The sequence below is a fragment of the Morone saxatilis genome, unplaced genomic scaffold, assembly GCF_004916995.1.
Source record: "Morone saxatilis isolate NCDOM2014 unplaced genomic scaffold, NCSU_SB_2.0 Contig10, whole genome shotgun sequence".
Lineage (NCBI taxonomy): Eukaryota > Metazoa > Chordata > Actinopteri > Moronidae > Morone > Morone saxatilis.
In genome coordinates, this window is record NW_023339652.1 from 1,643,115 (window position 1) to 1,648,627 (window position 5,513).

General features: G+C 44.2%; 1 long non-coding RNA gene across 1 annotated transcript in view; it reads left to right on the forward strand.

The window, feature by feature from the left end:
- Positions 1-436: 436 nt before the first annotated feature.
- LOC118341532 overlaps positions 437-5,513 on the forward strand; it is a 27,212-nt gene continuing 22,135 nt past the window's right edge. Inside the window, exons 1-2 of the long non-coding RNA XR_004797439.1 lie at positions 437-865; positions 2,047-2,112. This is a non-coding gene — a long non-coding RNA (uncharacterized LOC118341532). The remainder of the gene's footprint in view (positions 866-2,046; positions 2,113-5,513) is intronic.

A 5,513-nucleotide genomic window follows, 5' to 3' on the forward strand; every position in this document is an offset into this window, starting at 1 on the left:
CAGGGTTATAAATATACAGTATGAATATTTATAATATGTGTTTAAGGAATAATATATGTATGTATGTAAAACTATGCGCAGTCTATATGTATATGTTCATTATATGTACAAATTAATGGATTTTTGTTTTCAGATTAAATGATATTTTTCATTTTGTGCATATTTGGGATTATTATGACTAAGATTATCAGTTATATCACATGTTTATTATTATTTTTTTGGGCTTCTCATACTATAAATGAATAAAGAATAACTCTTTCATTAAAGTCCAGGCTCTATAATAACATTATTATGTGTATAGTTTAATTAAAGAGTCTGTAAAAGTGTAAAATCTGCTTTTAATCACAAATACTCTCAAGTAGTTGTGGCTCCCTGGGCCCCACTGCGCATGTGCACTCTCTGCTCCATCCGGGAACTTCAGAATTACCATTGACAGCCGAAGCGCAACTTTTCCCCAGGCAAAGTGAAATCAAACCGCGGACTCGGACAAAATATAGTCCCCGTTTTTCAACTTAAAATTATCGAAAGAAAAGCGAACCCGCTTCCCCGTCGGACCCCTCGTCGTTCGGCCGTACTCTGGAGAGGAGCCGCGCCGGGGCCTGAGCTCTTTCCGCCGGGTTTGGAGCACTTTTGAAGACGGGCGGAAAGTGGGTGATGAGTCCTAGCCTGTAAAAAGAAGCGAGAACTTGCTTTTGCAGCCCGAGTAGTTCTTCTTTCAATTGTTATTGTCGCTTTAAAAAATCTTTTAATTCACTTAAACTTCGTCTCGGCCGCGTCGAAAGTGGGAGAAAAGTGCTTTTCTGGTCGGAACATGGAACTACAAGGCCTGCAAGAGGCGTTGAAAGTAGAAATCCAATGTCATCAGGTAAATGAAACATCGTGTTATTCTACCCTTATTGAGCAAGTGAGAGCAGGAGGGGGAGAATGTGAAGGGATGAGAGGTTAACACTCCGAGGGGGAGAACTATGCGACATGTCGGTGTGGGTTTATAACGTCTGCCGGCGACACAACCGCCACTTGCAGCCGCATTAAGTCCACTTTCCGCTGCACTTTGTAGCCGGGTTGTGGTGTGTGTTTTCCGGGGGAATTTGCAGAGATAATGCGGTGCTGGTGCTGGTTGCTGTGTGGCGATCAGGACGCGACCTGAATATTTATGAGGTGCAAAGAGTGGCTATCACCACCGCTTTGTTTCCTCCCTTACACACTAACTTGAGACACTTTTTTTTGTAAATTCCCATTTCACTCCTCCAACCTGCACATCACATCTCTTCATCGTTTGGCAAACTAGTTGCACAGATGAAGCAGGACCCACAGGTAAATGTATTTATCCCTCTCAGCCTCCTCAGCTTTATTCACATTCACAGGCGGATTTATGGGGGAGTGTTGGGGAGAAACTTTATCAGCAGAAATCTCATCTTCCTGCTCGGCTTTTGCAGCTTTTCCAGCTGCCTTCATCGTGACTTTGCTGTGTGCTGTTAACTTTCGTTGTTTGTTGTTTATTTGCATTGTGTTAAAGTCTGTTTACTCTTTAAAATACATAAATATCCTCACTAAAGACTCCTCTGTGCATGCATACTGTCATTAGCTCCATCTACTCCAGCATCCTTTGCACTCTGCACCATTGCACTGTTGTCCACACACGTTATTATGCTTTATTTTTATTGTTTAAAGTCTCTTTATAACACATAAATATCATCTCTAACAACACATCCACGCAGACACACTGTCATATAGCTCATATACACACAGATGTATTACTGTCTACACGTTATTATTCTTTATTTTCACTGTTTAAAGTCAGTTTTCTCTTTAAAACACATCCGTATAATCACTAATAACACATCCACCCAGCTCCTGTACATAAAGATGAATCCCAGCATCCTTTGCACCACTGCACTGTTTCCTCACCATCTACAAATGTTGTTGTTTATGTTTACACACGTCCGTAGGTGTTTATTTAAGCGTCGGATTCAGCGTGTGTGTGATTCTGATGGTCAACAATCAATAATAAAGATCCAACTGACGATGTTTCTGTTCCATTTGTAGGATGGCGAGCTTAAGAGACAGCTGCACGACAGGCAAACCAGAATCACAGCCCTCACTGACAAACAAGTAAGCTCAAATACAGCCTTTTTCACAGCAGCCGCTTGGCTTTAAACAGTAGGGTAAACACAGGTGAGTTTCACTGTCACTGGGCCAGGTACACGTACAGTACGCAGGGTATCGCACACACACACACACACACACACGCAGGAGCTCAAACACAAGAACGACGTCGAGATAGAAACGCCGACGTCTGTAAGACGGCGGCGCAGCCCGCAAAGGATTGTGGGATCGATCTGTGTGTTTGTTTGTGTGGATGTTTACACGTAAACGCTGTAAACAACAGTTAGTGGTGATTATTCACGAGATTAAATCATGTTAAGTGAAGATTTAAAGAAGATGCAGAAGTTTGCGTTGCGTTCAGGTCCAAACAGCCGCCGTGCAGCCTGTTTTACCCTATTTCACATCAAAATGGCTGCTGTGAAAAAGGTCTTTAAGCTGTAGGTGGATGTGTTTTCTGCTGCTGTGTGTGTGGGGGCTGTTGTGTGGCTGTTATTTGGAGGGAGCTGTGTTTTACAAAGCAACACGGTGGCTGAGAGAGTGGACAGTGAAGAAGCTCAAAGTTGTGTCAAAAAATTTTAGCGTCCATTTTGAGTAGGTCGACATGTTTCTGGAGAGTAACGGCTGAGGCTAATGAAGGAGCTAACTGCCCTCCCCGGTAAACACCGAGCGGCGGGAAGTTTTGTCGGTGTAACGAGCCGTTAATGTGAAGCCGGAGTCGTCGTTTTACCGTCTTTTACCGCCGTTAAACAGCCGTTGGTGCTACTTTATACTTTCTGCTGCTGTTATTTCTTCTCGGTCACGTGACGGCAGCGGGGCATTTGATTGGCTCACCGGCTGACGCTTTCACTTTTTTACCCCCCCGACTATCTGTTAATAAGTTTAATGATTGGCACTACTCTAAAGAGTACATTAAATATCCTCCTCGTAATGTTACAACTATATATGAGAGCGAGCTTGTCGTGACGCGCACACGTAGAGAGAAGGAGGTAGAGGAGAAAGGAGAGAGAAGGAGGGAGAGAGGAGCTCCGCTGTTCAGCACCGCGGTCAGCTCCTCCCGGCTCCCTCCGGCTGCTGCTCGCTGCACCGCCCCGCCGGTCGGTCCCAGCCCCGACGGCAGCGCACACAACTTCCCCACATTAACAAGAAGCTGAAATCAAAGAAAATAGGTCGATTTTTATTCAACCACTCGCTGCCTTGTGTTTTATTTTAATTGTCAGAGGCCTGTTTCCCCCTCTGCTGGACTTTAATCGATCCTATTTCCACAGGAATGCAGTTTGTGAGCACTTGATTTGTTGCATTTAAACCCATTGAACTTGCTGTGTGTGTGTGTAAAATAAATAAATGTAGTTCTGCCTCGTTGTGGCCTTGTTTGTGTTTTCTTTCCCCCCCTTCTTCTTCTTTCAGTTTGGTAGTGGAAGCTTCCATTTTGAGAGAGGAAAGGGGGGTGGCGGTTTCTCCCCCTCTAACATGGAGAGGAGAAAAGTCTGCAGAGTTTCGTGCAGGAGGAGGAGGAGGAGGAGGAGGAGGGGGGGATGGGCCCCATTCATGCCTAACATTACCATTTTGATTGCTTTGATGCTGTTTTTGGTTTGTCGTGGGGGGGGAGGGGAGGTGAGGCAGGGAGAAGAGAGACAGAAAGCCCAGTCAGCACTGCACGCCGATGTTTTTAATCACACCACGCTCGTTTCTTTCCTCCTTTTCTTTATTTTACAGCTGCAAAATGTGACCTTTTTACCTTCCCTCCGCGCACACGGACCTGCGCTCTTCTCTTAAATTAGCCTTAAATTACACATCCAATAACGGCGGCTGAAACCGGGCCCACTTTAGTCGACATTTGCCGTGTTCAGAAATAAAGTGAACTTTGAGAGAGAGCGAGTATTTATCAGTTTGGAAGCAGAAATAATTAGATAACTGCAGCAGTGTTTATTAGCAGGGCTGAGGCTGGAATAAAGCCCGGAGGTCATTTCATGGTCACAGTTTGAAGGCAGTGTGTGAAACTACACCACAGCTTCCTTCTGCTGTCATGGACGGTGTGTTTTCTGCTATTTTCTGCTATTTTCTGCTTAATGATGTTATCATGTTATATCATGATGTTAATGATATCGGGCTGTTATGCCTCAGTGGTGAAGGCGAGAATGGAAGTATCCTTTTAAAAAAAGTGAATTAGTGCACAAATCATACACCAGTAGTAAGTTTACACATCGCAGGCCCAACAGGAAGTCGCAGTGGAACAAGTTGCCGTCATCTTTTAATGAATTATGTCACTTTCTCATGTTGTTTCATTACAAAAAGACATTTTAGGCCAAAACAATCCTTAAATGTCTTTATTTCTAGATAGAACGGAGCCATTTTAGGCCACAGCGGCCTGCTGTTGTCAGTATTTTAGTTTATTTTTAGTAGTTTCACTCTCCTCCTCCATATATTCCCGTTCAGCATCGAGGTCTCTCTCCTATAACGTCTGTATCGACTGCTTTTATCCTTGATCGCCGTGTTTTTGGGGCCGTTGAAGAAGAATGGATTCATTGATTCTTCTTCACTCTGCTCCACTTGCTCTCTGTTGCATCACAGCGCCGGTTTTTTACCGACCTGTCAGGTGGAGAGAAGTTGTTTTTCTTCCCCTTTTCTGCTCCATTTATTGTTTTTCGGGGGCGTTCTGTATTTATTCCTTTACAGCAGATGGTTGTCGGTGGATTTCTCTCCTCGAACGCGGCGTTTTAATTCTGACGTTTGTTCCATTTCTGGAGTCTTGAGAACATTTAAGTTGAAACAAAAGGCCGCTGCTACCTGACTTGAAAGATTTCCATTGACAGTAGTAAAGTCCTTTTCAAATGCAGCATCTGTAACCATGGATACGCCTGCCTCTTCCTCACTGTGTGCACCTCATTAAGGCTTTTTTTTACACAGAGGGGGTTTGATATATGTGTGTACAGCACTGAAGGAAGACAGTTGTAGTAAAACAAACGTTTATTTCTGTACATAAAGAGGAGTGAGGAACGCAGGCGTCTGATTGGTGCAGGTTGCCTGGGACTGCTGTTATTGGACGAACGTACGTGGTTTTATCGGCGTGGATCTGGTGAGAAACGGCGTGTTTGTGGATGGTTGCGTATCCAGGACGTGGCTGCGTGTAAAGGTCACGACGAACGCCGCGCGTCCCGATTCCACGCGGTTTACTGAGGCTGTTGGTGTGCAGGACGCTTTCTTTAACGTCCTGTTCGGAGGCGGTTTCAGGAGAGAGAGCGACGCTGCAGGTTGTAAACTGATGATCCATTTTATATTGATCAATAACAGCAGATACACTGATCAATAAACAGTGAAACATTCTGATGAAGATGATTTATCCTGATGGTTTAGGAGACTTTTCATACAGTTCTCTGTATTATATATTATATATATATGCTTCAGGGGGG